At 41.1% G+C, this 7,013-nt stretch overlaps 1 long non-coding RNA gene across 1 annotated transcript; it reads right to left on the reverse strand.

The window, feature by feature from the left end:
* Positions 1–1,966: 1,966 nt before the first annotated feature.
* Positions 1,967–2,559, reverse strand: LOC133557065 (uncharacterized). Its single transcript, XR_009807674.1, has 3 exons — positions 2,435–2,559; positions 2,188–2,332; positions 1,967–2,095 (listed from the first exon to the last, which is right to left on the reverse strand). It is a non-coding gene; the product is annotated as an uncharacterized LOC133557065 (long non-coding RNA).
* Positions 2,560–7,013: the final 4,454 nt, after the last annotated feature.

A 7,013-nucleotide genomic window follows, 5' to 3' on the forward strand; every position in this document is an offset into this window, starting at 1 on the left:
AATATTAACATTGCAACACATGCCAATACGGCCTTTTTAGATCACTAAATTGCAATTTTAAATTTCCCGCAAGTGTCTTGTTGAAAACGTCGCGGAATGACGTCACTGACTGTCAGGAAATATTAGCAGTTGCACCACTAGCGGCTAAAAGTCGTCTGCTTTATTTGCATAACTACACAGTATTTTGGACATCTGTGTTGCTGAATCTTTTGCAATTTGTTCATTTAATAATGGAGACTAGAAAAAACAATGCTGTTGGTGAAAAGCGGTGTGTTGCAGCTGTCTTTAGCACTGAGACACAGCTGATGTTTCTTTGTTTGTTGTGAAGCGGAGCGGTCAAGCGAGCATGTTTTCTCTACGTCAACCAGCATGTTTTTGGAAGGGGAAATTGTGATATATATCTTACCGGAGAAATCATTGGATTTTTCGTCGTTCTGCAGCAGCGGCAGCTGTGAGCTTGGCTCCTCGGCTTCTCTCTGAGACACTTCGTGTTCACCGCAGCCATCCGACCTAGAGGTATGTCTTTACAATCTTTAAAATCTCACTAAAACACTATTAAAACAATAAGCAGATAAGGGATCTTCCAGAATTATCCTGGTAAATGTGTCTAATTACATCTGAAACGCTCACACTGCCGTCGCCCGGAGCCGTCGCTTTTTTTTTTTTTTTCCTATTCCTTCACTATCAATATCCTAATTCACAATTCTTTCATCCTCGCTCAAATTAATGGGGAAATTGTCGCTTTCTCGGTCAGAATTGCTCTTACTGCTGGTGGCTCCCATTATAAACAATGTAAATATGTGTGGAGCCCTGCAACTCGTGATGTCATGCGCACACACTTCCGGTAAAGGCAGGGCTTTTCTATTAGCGACAAAAAGTTGCAAACTTTTTATTTGTGTCGACTCCATCACTCTCATTTATTTGTCATGCTCCATTCTGACTCTGCCAACAAAGATGTCATATTTTTCACTTTGCTCAACAGCATGCACTTTTTTTCATATTGGTGCTGCTCAGGCTGTGATCTGCATACTTAAGCAAAGTGATTTTTCTTGTTGTCTTACATGTTTAAGCTATTACAGGACATATTTTTGTTCCATGTTTAAGTCCACACCTATTGCAACTCAACTCACTTTGCTCTGTGCTTTTCTTTTTGTCTGATGATTCTTATTCTGTTCATTTCAACTTCCGTCAATGCTTTCACTTTGCTGGTTGTTTGCTCACTTGCACGGCAAAAAGCATTGGCTTTATGGAGATATCTGCCTCTCTCTTAACAGTCTGCTTCCCACTTGGTCGCCTCACACAATTCTGTCTCTTGCCAAGGAGTCATGCAGTCGTCCAAACTCACAGTCCTTGGCATTGTTTCTTAAATCCATTATATATGAATCAATAGACTCAGACTTCTTTTGGGCTCTTGTGGTGAACGTATGCCGTATATAAGGTAAGTTTTATCTGGGCTCAGAGTAGTCCTGAAACTTCTCCTGTAGCACATTTATTTTGTCCTTCTCGTCCTCTCCAAAGATGAAAGTGTTACAAACTTAATTGCTTCCCCTCCCACGACATGAAGAAACATTGCACACTGCACCTTCTCGGATTTTCCACGATGCCGCTGGCAGTACAGAAGGGGTCAAAACGCTGAATCCTGCTCCTCCAATTTTTGGCAAGATTGCTTTGCAGACTTAGACCCGGTAGAGGTTGAAACTGCTCCATAACTTTACTCTTCTTCTGCTTTTACTTCTGACACTATGTTATATTTGTGAGGCATGACAACTGGGTATCTTGTAGAAGTCTTTATTCACCGTTCAGACATACAGCCATGTAATGCAACTGTGATGGACCCTAGTGGTAAAATATTAAAAAAATACAATTGTTGCTTAAAACCAATATAAATATTAAGAACCCAATGTAGTTAGAGCAACTGTCCCAAAATAAGGAAAGAGGATTATACTCGTTAACACTTTTATTACAATATAAATTAAAACGGTCAACTTGTCAATCCTAAAAATACCAGTTGGTAACCAATACTAAAGGTGGGAGTACAGTCACGACGGACGTAGTGGGTCCATATCCTGGCTTCGCCCACTTCCATGGCGTCCTCCTGCACACACAATTAAAATGGAGGCAGGCCACGGGGATAAAATCATCTAAAACCAAGGAGCCCTTATCCGGGCTGACATAACGCTTACGTACACGCAAGGAAACCTTGCCTTTGCTGTAGTTCCGCGTCAACGTATTGGTACGCCCACTCTCCTCGCCGGTCTCCAGTCACTCGTCCCGCTCTGCCTCTTGGCCGCTTCCGGGGGTCGCCGCAGGTCTCTGGGTCCCAATCGCCCCCCTGTCCATAGAACCACACAGCCAGCGTACAACGCACGAACCCGCAAGCCTACAGCCCAAGGCAGTTGGATGTCCCCACAGATCCACAATACACGGCACTTACTTGGGAGGCAAAGTTTCCTCTGCCCCTGCCTGTTGTGGACGGCTTGGGGTTCATTCCGGTAGCCTGCGGGGTCTACTGTGTGGTCCGGGGGGTTCCTTCCCAGCCTGCGTGCGTCTACCCGGTCGCTCTCGATTCCCTCCTTCCTCCTCCTGTCGCTCCTTTTAAATGTGCAGTCCTAAGGCTCCACAGGTGCGTCCAATTTCCCGTGCCGTTTGATTGGGCATTTTGGTTGTTAGGGGCAACAAGCTAAAAGGGGCAATGTATTAAAATGCCAGCAAAGTTCACATGGAGTAAAAACATGCAATTTAAAATACAATCAAATTCTAAAATGTAAAAATGTGCAATTAAAAATACAATCAAATTCTAAAATGCAAAAACATACAATTTGAAATCCACAGCAATAAAACACTATAAAACTTGCATGGCAACGAAACATACAAAAATAAAATCCCCCACTTGTGTCCCATCACACAACCACCTTGTCCAGTATCGTTTTTACAACAGCCGTCATCCAGGTTGTCTACGGGTACCTGTAAGGCTTACAAGCCTATTACATCACACGGACTCAACCCGTCTTGCTTGGTAATCAAGTTTCAACAGCTGGGTTACATCCTCTTTGTTAGGTCTGGGCCTGGATTTGTATCGTTCCTGTAGAACTTTGTAGTGTCTGGCCTGGATCTGTAAGCTGTCAGTACTTTAAGGCCTTATTGTTGAAATGAAATTACAATCACTGTTTCATTTTCTAGCATTACAGTTACACAAAAACATACACATATTCTAAGTTACTTACATTTAGACAAATGGTTATACTAGCAATCACTTCATTTTTTAAATCTAAACATCATTGCATGATTTATGTTTGGTACTTTGTATGTTTTAAGTCTGTTTCCTGGGTGCACCCTCATTTTCCTGTTTTCTGTCGGGTTTCCATGGACACTGATTCTCCTCACCTGTCTGTGTTTAGCAATTAGTGTTTCCACCAGGTGTTTTGGTTAATCACTTCCCTTTATAGTTTACTGTCACCCAGCATTAGTTGCTGGGTCAATGTTTGCTATAGGCAACATTTACGTTCTCCTCGCTGTAGTGATTTTGTACACACTAGCATTCCTCGTTTTTCTTTCTTGGTGACATTTTGTGTTTTGTTAGCTCCATGCTTGCTAGTATCCTCAGTTTTGTATTTTTGTCCTTCGTTTAATTTAATAAAAAACCTTAATCTTACCTGCACTCTTCTCCTGCTTGTTTCCTCCCTTGGAAGGAACGCTACCAGCGCAGCAATGCGCCCCCACAAGATGTTATATTAAAACTACACCACGTATATATAAATGAAATATAATTGTATATCCGCAACACTCACTACACTTTCTCACAACTCAACTCCACATGGAGGGGATGTTTATTGATCTTGAAAAAAAATATTTCTTTAGCTTTCTCCCCACCAGACTAAGCTAAAGCTGTTACCACAACAAAATAATCTTAATGATTCTAACTCATAAAGATTACAGGTAAACTAGAATGCTAGCAGTTCTTGTGTTATTTATTGGGTCACAGACATTAACCCATTTTTAAATTGTAAATCTTAATATTGTCAGTTAATGTTTTATGATCTACGGACAATTGTCTAAACTAGCATCCTTATCATAAATTTTGTAGTTTTAGAGTGATGATGTTACTGTCGCATTTACGAAATAATAATAATTAAAAAAATTATGAAGGCATTCCCCCTGTTGATACTTTTAGTAGTTTTAATACAAAAACATAATCTCTGTATGTGCTTTGACCATCCACTTGTTCAGCCTCTGGGGAACTGACTGCAGGTTGTCATGATCTTTCAAAGATCAAAGTCAAAGCATTGGACTCACTGTCATCAGTGGTTCACTACTGTCTCAAAGCTGATGGCCAGTCATCTCTTTCTTGAAGAAAAAAAAAAGGAGTTCCTCCCTCCTTCTTTCTGGGGGTTGTCACATTTTGGACCCTTTTCAAAAGCTGCTTGTTCAGATTCCTGACAAAAACATGAAGCGGGAAAAATATCAGATGGATCAAAATTAAATTAAGCCATAAAATCTCTGATCCTCATTAAAACATATCCTCAACCCACTCAGCTCCACTGGCTGCAGATCTGTCCCGCAGCATTGGGTAGTACTCAAAGAGGCGCTGAGCCGTCACAGTTACCTCCCGGCCGCATGGATATCTGAAGTCATCCCCTGCTGCTCTCATGATGACAATCATGCCTGTTACTGTATTCCTTATCAAGCGACAGCAAGGTTCTTTGGAGAGTGTAAAGTCTCCTTGTCCAGCACGCTGTTTTTCAAAAAAGGTGGTTCTTGACTGCTCTAGCTCTGTTTGTGTATACAAACAAATACATATTGTTGACTTTGAAACTGTACAGTTCTGCTGGCACCATCTCCTGGCTTTGAAGAGGGGACAGGTGCAGGGTGTTTCACTCTAGTCCATTATGCTCCCAACCATAAAGAGTGGACGGTTAGAGCAGTATAGTTGCTCACTTCTACTTTATTGTCAACTTCAGTGCAGTTAAAATCCAAGGTGACTCATTCACACTAGCCCGCTTACTTCCTGTACTGTGTTTCTCACTCTAAACCAGGGGTCGGGAACCTTTTTGGCTGAGAGAGCCATTAAAGCCAAATATTTTAAAATGCATTTTGGAGAGACATATATATTTTTTTAACACTGAATACAACTGTCAGGTTCAAACAGTGATGACGTCTATTAAACAGACAAGAAGCAAAGAATTAAACAGAGACTGGATTCAATATAGCTCAATGAGGAGAAACCCGTTGACCTGTACTCTTGTACAGTGTCGTCCCACGCTATGACAAGAGAACTCTACGCCTCCTCTTTCATTTTGACATTCCCAAATTACAACAACTAAATGCGTTCACCTCTTATTCTTTTTAATAACACTGTTTTTCTGAAGCTAACCAATTTTAAATAAAATACTTTTGACTTCTTGAACAGGTGCAGTAGAAACGGATGGATGGATTCAAATGCATGAGAATGCTTTATATTTTTAACGTTACTTTTAACACTGTGATTACCAGCGGAATTATTAATTACTTATCATGTTAAGCAACGTCAGCTAAGATTTATCTGAGAGCCAGATGCAGTCATCAAAAGATCCACATCTGGCTCAAGAGCCATAGGTTCCCTACCCCTGCTCTAAACGTTACCCCCTGCAACAAGTATTAATATGCTGGAGTATCAACGCAATAATCATATTGTAACATCCTTTCCCTTTTTTTTTTCTAAAATAGATTACTTTACCCTAACCTTATCCCGCCTAATTATATAGAAAACAAACATACTATTGTAAAATACAATACAACTTAGATTGTTGACATACTATAAAACAGTTACAGAAGAAAATGTAAGTATCATCTTACCTACATACCAACGCAGGATGAAAACAAAAAATAACAGTATCACCTGTCATCCTTTACTTTTACAGTATGGTTTTCTTTTTGTCTTAACCGAGAAATTTCACATCAAATTGCAAATTTGCATCTTCCCTTTTTGTTTACTTACACAACCAAAATAACATGTAACCCGGCAACTTGTTACAACTGTTTTCAATCTTCAAAAGTCACTGTGTATAGTCTTTCATGAAATGTGGACTAATAACTCTACGACCTGCTCCGGTCACAGCAACCGACTGGTCATCTCTACGTTGCTGAATATCCATCGTAGTCTTGCCACTGACCGTTCCTAATTGCAGAGGCAGGGCAGGTACTTCATGGTTGTGCCTGATGTGTCAACGGTTCCTCCACAGAACAGCACCTAACTCCAACTTCACCTTGTAAGACCTGGAGTGCACCTCCTTCACCACCTTTGCGGCTTTCCAGACAGTAGACGGCTCAAAGGGTTGCACTCTCACACTGTTTCCACTTTTGAGACAATCCAAGTCCCTGTTCACAGTCCATGACCCTTGGTGTCATGAAGATATATTGTATTGGAAGTAGGGTCCGAGTCCTCCTACTAAACCGTTTCTCTGCAGGCCTTGTCTCCAGGCGTTGACTGGGTGTGTTTCGATGATCCAGCAGCTTTAGCTTTTCGCATTAATCGGTTCGCTGTCTTTATGTCGGACTCGCCCATCCCGTTGCTCTGTGGGTATCGTGGTTATAAAGTTCTGTGCACAAACTCCAACCTTAGGCTGAATCTCTGGAACTCCTCGGACGAATATTGTAGCACATTGTCTGACACAACCACATCCGGTATGCCATGTCTTGCAAAGTGTGCCTTCAGTTTATGAATTACAGTGCTGCTTTTTGTGTCTGGCAGGTAATCTACCTCTCAGAAATGGGAGCAATAATCTACTGTGATTAAATAATCTCTGTCGTTACATTTGTACATCTGTTTCAACTTTGTCCATGGTCTAAACACCATATCATGGGGTTTAAGTCTCTCTCTTGGCTGCTTGGGGTCTACTGATCAACAAATGTTGCACATTAAAACAAAAGTCTTTACCTGGTCATTCATACCTTGCCAATATACACATTCCCATGCTCTCCTGAGACATCCCTCAACTCCTGAATGTGATGAATTAATGTGGTGTGTAAGATCGGTT

Source organism: Nerophis ophidion, linkage group LG08 (genome assembly GCF_033978795.1).
Source record: "Nerophis ophidion isolate RoL-2023_Sa linkage group LG08, RoL_Noph_v1.0, whole genome shotgun sequence".
Lineage (NCBI taxonomy): Eukaryota > Metazoa > Chordata > Actinopteri > Syngnathiformes > Syngnathidae > Nerophis > Nerophis ophidion.